The following is a 14,166-nucleotide window of genomic DNA, read 5'->3' as shown; positions in this document are numbered from 1 at the left end:
CAGCTTGCAATGCAAGGTACACAGTTTTGAAATCTGGTTGGGGAACTAAGATCCCACTTGCCACAGCGCAACTAAGCCTGCACGCCGCAACTAGAGACTCCAAACACTGCCACGAAAGAAGGATCCTACGGGATGCAATGAAGATCCTGAGTGCCACAACTAAGACCTGATGCAGCCAAACAAATAAAAACTGTTTTAAGTTACCCAGCATGTAGCAACATGGATGGCCCTAGGGATGATCATACATAGTGGAGTGAATCATATCAAGAAAGACAAATATCAAATGATGTCACTCATATGTGGAATCTAAAATGATTATTAAATTAATAATCATTAATTAAATAATTAATACAATTAAATTTATTTACAAAATAGAAATAGAGACACAGGAAACAAACTTACGTTTACCAAAGGAAAAAACAGGGGAGGGATAAATCAGAAGTAGGGGGTTAGCAAATACACACTACTCTACATAAAACAGATAAACACAGACCTACTCTACAGCACAGGGGACTACCTTCAATATTATGTAATAGCCTATCATGGAAAAGAACCTGAAAAAGTAATATATGTATACACCTGAATCACTTTGCTGTACAGCTGAAACACTGTAAATCAACCACACTTCCAATTTTTTTAAAAAGGAAGCCAAAAAAAGAAAAGAAAAAAAAAAACCCACAAAGGAAACAAATGAAAAGATACCCAGCATGTATTTGCATCTCTGTTTTCTAAACCAATTAAATATGTCTTGCCACCAACCTGGCAGAAAGTCCAGCCTGCAGGTGCTTTGTGAATTCCGCTTTCTGTGTGGCCCCGGGCTCAAGCAGGAGCAGAGACCTGAGGAAGGACCTAGGGATCTGGGGCTCCCACCCTTGACCCACAGGGTCCTCATGAAGGTAGGTGTCCACTTCTCTCTGGCTGAGCATCAGCATGAAGAGCCAAGCCAAGGCTTCCAGCTCGGGCAGGCTGCTCTTGGGAGCACATAAGTCAGGTGACCCACCTAAGACCTTTTGGGTATACAAGGCACAGTTCTCCCCACCCCTGCCCCCCTGCCCAGGTGGAAACCCCCAGAGGCCTAAACTCACTATCCAGGGTGAGACACTGCCCTCTTCCTATCTGCATAGCAGCCTCCTCCCCTTCACTGGTGGTAGAGAAGGCGCAAGCCTAACTTCAGCCTCATAACTGCCCTCCCCCAACCAGAGGGGTGATCAGACCCCAGCCCAGATATTACCAAGCAGACGCCTGAAGGCAAAAGTCGGAGTTGTTTTGCCCCATGCTCTGTTTGCTTTTGTTACTCACCAACACACATACACACACACAAATGGGGAATGTTCAAGTCAAAACCTAACTTCCTTTCTTTTATTGAAAAATCAAGTGCTCTGGAATGTCAGACCTACATGCCCACATGCCATAACGGATCGGAGCTGACTAAGTGGCTTTTCATAGGACCTGTGTTCTCTGCTTTGCCCCAGTCTCCACTCTTCCCTATTGCTGCCATCGGGCCACTTCACAAACTTATGTTACCTAATTGTGAGAATCAAATCTGGCATTCCTTGACCTAGACCTCAGGACATTAAATGTTCTTTCAGACTTACCAAAGAACAAGACAAAACATAATGTTTCAATAGCTTATCCTATCATATAGGTACAAAAATAACTTCTCTGATGGTGAAACACAGGAGAAGATAGACATCAGCAACTTACTTTTTCTTATGACTTTTAATGTGGACCATTTTTTAAAGGTCTTTATTGAATTTGTTACAATATTGCTTCTATTTTATGTTTTGGTTTTTGGGCCCCTAGGTATGTGAGATCTTAGCTCTCCGCCCAGGGATTGAACCCATGCCCTCTGCATAGGGAGGCGAGGTCTTGACCACTTGACCACCAGGCAAGTCCCCATAAACACCAGCAACTTTCCAGTCTCACTTGGCACACAGGAACTAATTCATCTACAGTTAAAGAAACAATCCTGATACTTGTTAGGGTGGTGAGGCAGACTTTATTCAGGATTATGGTCACTGGCTCAGGGCCCACTGCAATGGGGTTTGTAGTAGGGGAGACAGTGGGCTCCACTCTGGATACAAAGAAATGTGGCCATTTATAGCCAAGGAGTAGGTAAAGGAAGGAACGTCACTCAGTCGTGTCCGACTCTGTGACCCCATGGACTGTAGCCTACCAGGCTCCTCTGTCCATGGGATTTTCCAGGCAATAGTACTGGAGCGGATTGCCATTTCCTTCTCCAGCGGATCTTCCCGACCCAAGGATCCAACCCGGATCTCCCGCATTGTAGACAGACGCTTTGCCGTCTGAGCCAGGAGTAAGATGAGGGGAAATACATGGAAAATTACAAAGAGGAAACATCAAGGGTACAAGAGGATTTCTGGCTAAAACATCCTGCAGGCAGGTCGGGCTGATCGGATATCAGTCCCCTGGGGGCTGGAGGGATAAGGAATTTGGCCAGATTTTGAGGGCAATGAGATATTGATGGTGGGGTTCTGGCGAGGCTGACCTGTATATGCGCATGCTAAGTTGCTTCGGTTGTGTCCGACTCTTTGCAACCCTAGGGACTGTAGCCAACCAGGATCCTCTGTCAGTGGAATTCTCCAGGCAAGAACACCGGGCTGGATTGCCATGCCCTCCCTCCTCTAGAGGATCTTCCAAACCCAGGGATCAAAGCCAAGTCCCTTGTATTTCCTGCACTGGCAGGCAGGTTCTTAACTGCTAGCGCCACCTGGGAAGCCCGAGGCTGACATTAGTCTCCCCAGAGACTGGGCCTCATCAAAAAGGAGCTCAGAAGAAACTGACTGGAGTTTCATCCGGGAGAGACCTCATCCTGCCTCCCCACCCCCTCCACAAGGACAGCTGGCTCCCTGAAAGCCCAGAAGGACAGCCGCTGGCTACCAGTGTCTACAAAATATTGGCCTTTCCTCCCGCAATTCAAGGAGCTTTGACTAAAATGTCTGTGGGGGGATATCCCCGAAATAGCTGGGCGGGCTAAATGATCATCAGCATTAACCATCTCTCCCAGCAGTGGAGAAACGAGAGCTAGCCTCAAAGCAGCCAGGAGCTCAGCCCCACCTCTGTCCACTGAGCGCAAGTCCCTCAGAGGTGCTGTGTCACCACGTGGCAACGGAGGTAGGGGGCTCTATCCTCCTTACGGAAAAGAGCAGAATTCATACATGTAGACTGTAGGCATCCCAGGTGGCACTAGTGATAAAGAACCCCCTGCCAGTGCAGGAGACATAAGAGATGCCAGTCCCATCCCTGGGTGGGGAAGATCCCCTGGAGGAGGGCATGGCAACCCACTCCAGTATTCTTATCTGGAGAATCCCATGGACAGAGGAGCCTGGAGCGCTACATTTCAGAGGATTACAAAGAGTCGGACACGACTGAGCGACTAACTATACTTACTTAGACTGTTGTTGGGTAATCTCCCAACATCCATCTCATTCCCTTAAGCAGAACCACACAGTCCTGGAAGGTCTGTTGTTGTTTGTCCAACTCTGCAATTCCATGGACTGTATAGCCCGCCAGGCTCCTCTGTCCATGGGATTCTCCAGGCAAGAATACTGGGGTGGGTTGCCATGGCCTCCTCCAGGGGGTCTTCCCGATCCAGGGATCGAACCTGCATCTTCTGCACTGGCAGGAGGATTCTTTACCGCTGAGCCACCAGGGAAGACCCCCTGCAAGGTCTAGGGAATGCATTTTCTAATTAGCTGAGTCTTAAGGATAATGTAAGTGTTAGGTAGGCAGAACAGGGAAAAGGAGTCCAAAATGGCGGTGGCTAAAAGACAAGGAAGGGAAAAGACCACGAAAATAAAACAAAAGAAGGTCCGAGGACCGGAGTGAGGACCTCAGGTAAAACAAACAACATTCCTGACCGGCCCAGTTTACATAGGACAGGCCCAGGGAGAGAAAAACATATAAATAGAGGACCCAAAGCTAGCTCTCTCTCTCTCCCCCGCACACTGGGGCGCTCTTCTCCTCCTGTCTTTGGATCGACATGCCCTCACGCCTCGAAGATGGATTTTCCTGCTGTCTTCTAAATAAAATAGAGCTGTAACACTGATTTGCCTAAGAGCTATAACACGGTCCATTCGAGCCCTGAGAGCTATAACACAGTCTATCCAAGACCTGAGAGCTGTGACACGCCGAGGGGGCTTTAATGTCCATCACTCCAAATCTTTGTTGTGACGAGACAAAGAACCGAGGAACATACACTCGCGTGACATAAGAAAGGGACAGACCTGCTTTCCTGGGCACCCAGGCCACCAGGTGTACACCCAGCCAGGTAGCTCACCCCAGTGCCTTTGTACATCACAGAGAGTGAATGACCGTAACCAGAGCTGTTCCTTTTACCAGACAATGTGGAAGAAGCATGCCAGGAACCACAGGAACCAGGACTCCACATTGCTTCTCAGACTCCCATCTGTCCGCTGAAGACACTCAGCACACCGTGGAAGCAGTGCATTTTGCCTTCGGAACATCTTTCACATTTCCGAGTCCAGTCTCCAAGCCCCTTGACTGGAAGTGTGTTTGTCTTTAGAAAGCAGCCATTCTTGACCAAATGCACACAGAGATTGCCATCTACCTGCTAGAGCTTCCACGAGGAACTGTTTCGTCTCTCTCCAATGCCTCCACTTCTAAATAGCAAGCTGTAATTTTTGGCGTGATCATTAGAGACCATGACACGTAACAGGTCAGGGAAAGGAGAAACATGATTTACTGTTTTCCCTCCCAGAAGGTTACCTGAATTTCTAAGGGTCAGAGGTAGGCTCAGCTTTTTCCTGAGGGTTAAATACGCAAGAAACTCAATAATCAGAGGTCAGGATAATGATAAATGACTTTCTTCCCTTCTTATAGCCCTCTTCTCAAAGAGGTCCATAGAGCTGGGAAGATATAGGAGATAAAAGAGATAAAAACAAATCTAGGGCCAAACCAAAAAAGCCAAAAACCTCACAGCCGTGTTCTTGAAATCTAAACTAAGTTCTGATCAATTAAACATTTTGAGTGGGAATTCTGAGCTCAATCTCTTCCCTTTCATTGGAAAGAAAAGACTAACACTGTACGTGGAACAAGTGTGAAACAGAATTGGAAATATAAATTCAAGAATATTTTACACCTGAGTGAAGCCACCAAAAACTTAGAGAAGTGAAAGTAGCTAAAACAGGCTCCGTTCATTCTTTTGTTAAAGCTTCGCTGAGATCTGCTTAGAGCGGAGCAAGAGAAAGGCTTAAATACAAAAGAGAGGGAGGGAGGCTTGCTGTCTAATCAGGTGTCCTGAGACGCGAAGAGTAGGCGATGAGGGGTGGGAAGGCGGGAGACAGGGGCTCAAGCCCAGGGTCCTACTACCCCTTGTCTAGGTAGTTCCACCTCCCAGCAGCCTCCCTTTATCCACCTGCAAAGCCCTTTCCCAAGTCCAGCAGCTCAGGTCAGCTATGGAGTGTTTGTTTAGAAGCCCCCAGCCTGCCTGGACTCAGTTGCTGCTAAGTCTTTTTAGATGTTAATTTGATGATTCACTCAAAGGCTTTCAAAAGAGGCTTTTAAGAAACGAAAGAAGCAAATGGGGTTTTAAAGCCCTGGCAGGCTGATTCAGATCAGTCTCCAGAGAGGTACAGAAGCATGCTGCAGAACTGGTTTGGCTTGGAACTGAAACCGCACGGAGGAGAAAATGTTTGCAGTACAGGGAGGCGTCACTTCCAGAAGGGAACTTAGCAAGGGGCCCATTTCCCAGTGTGGTTTATTTATCTTTAGAGATTTCTTTCCTGTCCACGTATCAGTATCACTGGAGACTGGAAACAATCACCAAGTGAAAACTCCTATGTTTCAATATTTAAGATTCAAATCAAAGCAATAAAAATTTCCTATGATTAAATCTCGGCTTCCCAGGTAGCTCAGTGGTAAAGAATCCGCCTGCCAATGCCAGAGACGCAGGAGACGCGGATTCGATCCCTGGATAGGAAAGATCCCCTAGAGGAGGAAATGGCTACCAGCCTCAGTATTCTTCTTGGAAAATTCCATGGACAAAGGAGCCTGGCGGGCTACGGTCCATGAGGTCACAAAGAGTAGGACGCAACTGAGCATACACACATATGCATGATTAAATTTACTCTATTAAAGTTTCAATATAGAACTATTTTTCACGGGTCTTATCCAAGATTCAGGATTCTGGATGACTTTACACTTTACTGTGGAATTTTCTTTCCATTTGCAAGATTTAAGTGTTTAACAAGTATTTGTTGGTGAAGGGACTAGCAGAAGCATTGAGTGAGTCACACAAGAATCCGTTTACACCCTAAACCGCTAAGCTGGAGACGGAAAGTGCTCAGGACCGGGATCTCAGGAGGAAAGGCAATGCAGAGCCTCTCCAAGGCTGTCGCTGAAGCCCACCCACCCGTCCACCAGCCCCTACCAAAGAAAGCAGGTGGTTTCTTTTCTTTCTTCCCGTTTCTTTCTTCCTCTGTTTAGCCACACTACTTGGCTTGTGGGATCTTAGTTCCCTGACCAGGGATAGAACTCATATCCACTGCCTTGGAAGGTGGAGTCTTAACCACTGGGCTGCCAGGAAAGTACCCCCTTTTCCAGTGAAATATTTCAAACCTACGGAAAGACATAAAAAGTCATACAATCAATACATTTTATTCCCCACCACCAAGTTTAAGAAATAAAACATTTCAAACACTTCCCAGCATAACCCTAATTTTCCTCTCTCTCTTCGAGAAACAGCTCCTATCTGGAACTGAGTGTCTTCATTTCCATGTTTCTACTAATCATGTATATATTATTAATCACCTGTTGTTCAGTGACTAAGTCATGTCCAACTCTTTGCCACCCCATGGGCTGTAGCCCACCAGGCTCCTCTGTCCATGGGATTTCCCAGGCAAGAATACTGGAGTGGGTTGTCATTTCCTTATCTTCTGACCCAGCGATCGAACTTAGCAGGCAGATTCTTTACCACGGAGCCACCAGGGAAATCCATTACTAACCACTAATTTTGTATTGTTATGTACATTTTAAAGCCTCATCTGAATATGATACCACAGGGCTGCCCCAGGATGTGTGGGGTCCTGGGCAAATATTTTTTGTGGGGGCCCTTGAGTTGCCCAAAATAGTGTGTCAGCCCTCTGCTGGCATCCCAGTCTTGCTCTGTGAAGTTCACAGCCAGTAGAAACAGTCCGCCCACAGTCCCAGGAAGGCACAGTCTAGGCACCTCGGGGCTTCTGGTCAACCTTACGTGTTTCACTGGAGGTTGGAAGGGAGGGCAGGTCTCCATTCAAGCTCAGAACGCCCTGCCCAGGCCCTGGAGGAGTGGGGAAGGGGGCAGTCCCTCCAGGGTGCAGGGATTCCTAGACAGGAGAACCAGGACAGAGATCCCAGTTGCCCCGGTCTAACACTGGCACTGGTTTACTGAATGCCTGCTTCTGTAACTCACTTTTGCCGGTCAACAATGTGAGATCTCTCCATGTTGACCACCATAGCTCCAGCTCATTCATTTTCATTGCTATTCGATGGATAACAATTTCTTTATCCATTCTCGTGACGATAGACATTTCCTTTGTTTCCAGTTCTCCACAGTAAAAGACTCAGTGTTGATTCAGACCTCAAACTCCAAGCCCATACAAGTGGAAATGTGTGGCAACAAATTCTTAGAAGCTATATTTTTCTTCCCCACTCAGAGCATGGGCAAAGACAGATTTCCTTGTTATTTCTCTTCCCTAAAAGTCAGATGTTTTTATTTTATCCATTCCCTTCCAGGAGGATGTTGTAGCCCTCTGAAGGTCTTGGAACTACGTAAGTGGAGTTCCTTGTCTCGCCTCCCGTCTTGCATGAGCCACCAGGACGTTGTTCACTGAGCTTAAGGGGCCATCCAAACATCTAGGGTACCAGATTGGCAAATACCCTCCGCATGACAGCAGCTTCAGCATCTGCCTACAACTCCCATTTCCAGCTCCCTTTCCATTCGTGACCCCTGGAAATTTCCTGATCTTCTTCTGACCTCACAGAGGTATTTTAAAAGATTTTTGTAGCATTTGAAATGAAATATATTACCAGCATTTGACTACAAATACAAATGAAATAGCATTTCTAGCTATTTTGTATTGGGGCCGTTTTCACTTAGTTGCTGTTTGTGTTTGTGCTGGTGTAGACTTGGCAAAGGTTCCAGTCTAGTTAATAGCATGGTGTGTCTTGGGAGTATTGCACAGGACATTAGTTTTTGCTGGTGACGTTCCAGAAGACTGTGCATGGCTCAGGTTCAACTCCTGTGGCAGCAGCTACCCAAAATCCAGAGTGAAGCTGGCTGGGGCAGAGGTAGCAGCTTGTTGGAGGTGCCAGTTCCAGGGTGCTGTGCCCAGAGTCAGTCTTGGAAGCCCTGTGGGTCCTGCTCCTCCAGCTCTTTCGGTGATTTTGTCAGAAGCTAATTCCCTTTGTCAAAGCACTTTCTCATTAAAATTGGAAGAGTGGCAGCTGTTAGCTCCAGCTGAACCCTGCCCGACACAGACATCTGGAGTCTAAAGACAGAAGAGGACTTCCCTAGTGGTCCAGTAGCTAAGACTCCATGCTCCCAATGCAGGGTGCCTGGGTTCAATCCCTGTTCAGGGAATTAGATCCCATATGCCACAACCAAGACTTAGATCAGCCAAATAAGTAAATAAAAATAAATAAATATTAAAAAAAATAAAGACAGAATAAATGAATATTTATTTTAAAAAATAAAGACAGAATATTTTAAAAAGGAATCAGCCATGTTTGTAGTTGAACAAATGCAACTTAAGACGAGGTAGATACACCTTTAAAATTTTACTGTCATTTTTCAAAGATACATTGCACCTATCACACTGGCAAGTATTCAAAATATAATGCCCAGTAATGGTAGATATTTGAGGAAGCAGAGACACTGTCATTCACTGCTCCTACTAATATAAACTTAATACAACCTTTCTGGACAAAAGAGCTGTAAAAATGTGTATGACCTTGGACCTGGTGCTTCTACTTGGGAGAGTTTATCCTAAAGGAATAATTAGGATATGCACAAAGATTTTATTCCAAGAATGTTCAATGACTTATTGTCTAATTTTTAAGAAAGGAAATTATGTCATGTTGAACAGTTGAGGGCTGGTCAAATAAATTATGGCTCATATGTAATAGAGAACATTTTCCAGACTTTTAAAAAATCTATAGTAGAAGAATGCTAATAACAGGGGAAACTCTTGCCAATGTATTCAGTGAAAATAACAGTTATAAACAATGAGCACAAGAGGATTCTGGTTTTGATAAAGAAGTGGATAAAATAATATTTTCAAGATATTAACAAATAGTATGGATGCATCTCACAGACATCACTTTGCATACGTTTTTGGGGGGGCTGTGCCAGGCCTTCCATTGCATCACCTGGGCTTTAGTTGAGGTGATCGCAGGCTACTCGCTAGTTGCCATGCGCAGGCTTCTCCTTGCGGTGGCTTCTCTTGCTGAGCGTGGGCTTAGCTGCTCCATGGCAGGTGGAATCTTCCCGGACCCAGAATCAAACCCATGTCCCCTGCGCTGGCAGGTAGATTCCCAGCCACTGGACCACTAGGAAAGTCCTCACAGACATCATCTTGAACAAAAGGAGCCAGATACAAAAGAAAGGCACATTAAAAGAAGTCAAAATGGTTTACCTTCATGTGTGGGGGCAGGGGTGCTGGGAGAATGGATATTGATGGGAAAGGAATGGAAGCACAATTTCCGGGGTGCTGTGAATATTTTCTATCTTGAGCTAGGATGTAGTCATACAGGTGCCCACGGATAGAACTGTTCTGACTTGTGTACTTTGCATGGTCTTCCTGCACTTTATCGGAGAAGGTGATGGCTCCCCACTCCAGTACTCTCGCCTGGAAAATCCCATGGACGGAGGAGCCTGGTAGGCTGCAGCCCATGGGGTCGCAATGAGTCTGACATGACTGAGCAAATTCCCTTTCACTTTTCACTTTCATGCGTTGGAGAAGGAAATGGCAACCCACTCCAGTGTTCTTGCCTAGAGAATCCCAGGGAAGGGGGAGCCTGGTGGGCTGCCATCTAGGGGGTCACACAGAGTCGGACACAACTGAAGTGACTTAGCAGCAACAGCAGCCTGCACTTTATTGTCTACATTTTAAACCTCAACTTTTAAAAAAGTAAAGATCTTTCTGCTAGTGTCCTGTCCCCTGCCCCTCCACACCTCTAGCATCAGACGGGAGCATCCAGTCACCTGTCAGTCGTCTGGAGAGAGGTGTGAGAAAGCAGCAGTCCCAGTGGCCTCAGAGTTAACTAACACCCTCGCCTGGAAAATCCCATGGACGGAGGAGCCTGGTGGGCTGCAGTCCATGGGGTCGCTAAGAGTCGGACACGACTGAGCAACTTCACTTTCACTTTTTACTTTCATGCATTGGAGAAGGAAATGGCAACCCACTCCAGTGTTCTTGCCTGGAGAATCCCAGGGACGGTGGAGCCTGATGGGCTGCCGTCTATGGGGCCGCACAGAGTCGGACACGACTGAAGCGACTTAGCAGCAGCAGCAGCAGCAGGGGTTTCCAGCTTCTCATGGCCCACACTCCTCCCGGGGCTGAGCCCGGCCCCCAGGATCCAGGGAGGGCCTCCCTTAGGCCATCGACAAGGTGCAGCTGCTCACGGAGGCTGGGCTTGGGCTCTGTGCCTGCCCGTGGGAATGGCCCCCTCTTACATTGTCCTCAAGTGTGAAAAGCCCTGAGAAGGAGAGTGTGCCCCAGGAGAGGAGGGGGGCGGAGGTGGGATGGGGAGCACAGATGCTGCAAATATCTAGTTCATGAAATTCCTAAGCAGACATAGTGGTTAAATACCTCCCACTGCAAAGGTATAAAGGAAAGAGAGAAGGAAGGAAACAAGGGAGGGAGAGGGGAAGGAAGGAAGGAAGAAACCAGGTTTGGGAAGGAGGGAACAAAAAAGACTTTAAAAATGAATGCTAAAATAGATTATGGATGATTTTTAAAATTTTCACTTGTCTGTATTTCCTAAATAGTTTTTTAACAGAAGATGTATATCATTTTTGCAATAAGAAAAGGAGGCTGTTTTGCTTAGTGCTTCGTGTACAGACACTGCATGCGTGGTAGGACGTGTATAGTGCTGAACAGTTCCCAACAGGTCCTGTTCAATTTTGACCTTAGGTCAACCCAGCCTGGTTTTAGGTGACCTCAGGTTGACCTATGCTGGTCTTTGAGCATTTTGGGTTATTTATCATTTTGAGGCTTGTGCAAGAAACGTGACTTTGTTGGGAGTTTTTTTTCTGATAACAGATTACTAAAGACATACCAAGAAAGACAGCGTGCCCCGGTGCACGTATAAGCAGGCTGGATTCTCTCCAGCACTACACACAGGTAGGCCCCGGGCAGAGAGCCCAGGAGGGGGTGGGTTACCTCTGGCCGTCAGGGCCTCGTCTTTCCATGCTCCTCCCTGCTTTCAGCACTTGTTTCCAGGAAAGGCCCTGCAGTCTCTTTCTTACTGAATTTAAAAGCACTGAGAGAGCAATCAGAGTCTTAGCAGAGATGCTCTAGTTGTAGATTTTTGCAAAAAGAATCAACCACTACACAAGTGTTTTATGACAGAATAGGAAGCCTCTGTATTACCTTCAACATTAATCCTTTAATACCAGCTGCCACCAACTCTGCTACTCTAAGACCCTGACCCAATCCATTTCCCACCCCAGTCACTGCTCCAAGTTCCCTGTTCCTGCTTGGGATGGTCCGTGATTGTTGCCACATTATAAAATCATGTCCACATTTCTTGGACCCCCTTCTACACTCAGTTTAGTGACCAGGTGCCCCTGAACAGAAGTTTGAGGTGGACCGTAGTGACCCCAGAGAAGGTGCTAATAGAGATGCCCCCCAACTTATAGTCTCTGCTTTTTCATACTATTCATTGGGTTCTCGTGGCAAGAATATACTCCAGTGGTTTGCCATTCCCTCCTCCAGTGGACCACGTTTTGTCAGAACTCTTCATTATGACCTGTCTGTCTTGGGTGACCCTGCGTGGCATGGCTCATAGCTTCATTGAGTTATGCAAGCCCCTTCACCACAAGGCTGTGATCCATGAAGGGGGAAGAACCAGTCCATCCCAAAGGAAACCAATCCTTAATGTTCACTGGAAGGACTGATGCTGAAGCTGAAGCTCCAATACTTTGGCCACCTGATGAGAAGAACTGACTCACTGGAAAAGACCCTGATGCTGGGAAAGATTGAGGGCAGGAGGAGAAGGGGATGACAGAGGATGAGATGGTTGTATGGCATCACTGACACACTGGATATGAGTTTGAGCAAAGTCCAAGAGATAGTGGAGGACAGGGGACCCTGGCGTGCTGCAGTCAGTGGGGTCACAAAGAGTTGGACACAACTTAGTGACTGAACAACAATTTACAGTGGTTTGACAAACAATTTCTCGACTTTGTGATGTTGCAAAAGTGATACATATTCAGCACTCTCTGCCACTGCCTAACTCTGGCTCAGGAAACGATCCAAATTCCAAACTGAAGTACAATTTCTACTAAATGTGTGACAATAGTCAACAATCAATACACTAACACGCTGTACACAGACAAGCATTGTTTTTCACTTTCAGTACCGTATTCAATAAATCACATGAAATATTTCAATACTTTATTGTAGGATAAGCTTTGTGTTAGATGACTTTGCCCAACTGTGGGCTAAAGTAAGTGTTTAGAGCACGTTCAAGGTGGGTGAGGCTAAGTTATGATGTTTGGTGGGCTGGCTGTATTAAATGCATTTTTTACTTGGGATATTTTCCATTTATAATGGGTTTCTAACGTGCAACCTCATTGTAAGCCAAGGAAGATCTGCAGTTGGGACTAGTAGGGAGATAGTTTGCATAAGTAATTGAAGGCAGGACAAGGGTGAAACTCCTGTGGCTGGAGCAGAGACTTCTAGGTGGAGCTTCTTCTCCCCAGAGGCTGAAACAGAAACTCGAACACACTTACTGATGGACAGAAGGGATGGCAGGATATCAAAGAGTAAGCTGATTAATTTGTATTTTATCTTAAAAGCGACAGTGCATCAAGCAAAGAGTTCTGAGCAGTCCAGCTGGTATTGTACTTTAGAAAGATGTATCTGCAGGATGGATAAGGAAGGGAGGCCCAGTGATGTGGAAGCTTGGCTGCAGGCTACTCCTCAGGATAAGGAAGGGAGACCTGGTGAGGCAGAAGCTGGGCTGTAGGCTACTCCCCAGGAGAGAAGGCACTTAGGAAGCCAACCACAAAAACAGACATCGTCAAACAAGACTCACTGGACTTGAGTGCCTCATTGGGTGCGAAGGGTTCACACAAGGGAAGAATCGAAGACAGTGCTGACCTATAAGCCTGGCGAAACTGGATACCCTCCCCGACCTCTTCCTGTTTGCTCATTCACTGAACACCAATTGAGCACTTACCCGTACAAAAAGCTAGAGATTTTAAAAGAGGAAAGGGAGACAGCATGTACTCTTCCAGAAGCCTATGAGAGTGCAGCCAAGTGTGAAAGAGGCAACTCAACAGTTACAAAAATGATGCGAAGATGCAGGCCTTGCTGCACTTGGCTCAGGGTGCTACCGAGCGTGGAGAAGGGTCTTTAATTCTCATGCTCAACACGAACCCTGCTGCCCCCCACGCTGGCTCATTCTATCATGGCTTTATTCATTTATTTGGCTGTGCCGGGTCTTAGTTGCGGCACGTGGGATCTTCAGTCTTCATTGCAGTATGCAGGATCCTTTTTTTTTTTTTTAGTTGCAGCATATTTTTAATTGCAGCATACACTCTGAGTTGAGACATGTGGGATCTAGCTCCCTGACCAGAGATCAAACCTGGGTCCCATGCATTGGGAGTGTAGAGTCTTAGCCACCAGACCACCAAGGAAGTCCCTGTCAAGGCTTTCTGTGTGTGCCATGGCTTTGTGACTGTGTGTCACTTCAATCATGTGTGACTCTTTGTGACCCCATGGACTGTAGCCCACCAGGCTCCTCTGTCCATGGGATTCTCCAGGCAAGAATACTGGAGTGGGTTGCCATGCCCTCCTCCAGGGGATCTTCCCCACCCAGGGATGGAACCCATGTCTCTTATGTCTCCTGCATTGGCAGGTGAGTTCTTGACCACTAGTGCTACCTCATCAGGTAAAGGCAAAGCCTGGAAAATTC

This window comes from Capricornis sumatraensis, chromosome 13 (assembly GCF_032405125.1).
Source record: "Capricornis sumatraensis isolate serow.1 chromosome 13, serow.2, whole genome shotgun sequence".
Lineage (NCBI taxonomy): Eukaryota > Metazoa > Chordata > Mammalia > Artiodactyla > Bovidae > Capricornis > Capricornis sumatraensis.
The sequence above is the reverse complement of the archived record's forward strand: the minus strand, read 5'-3'. Positions refer to the sequence as shown.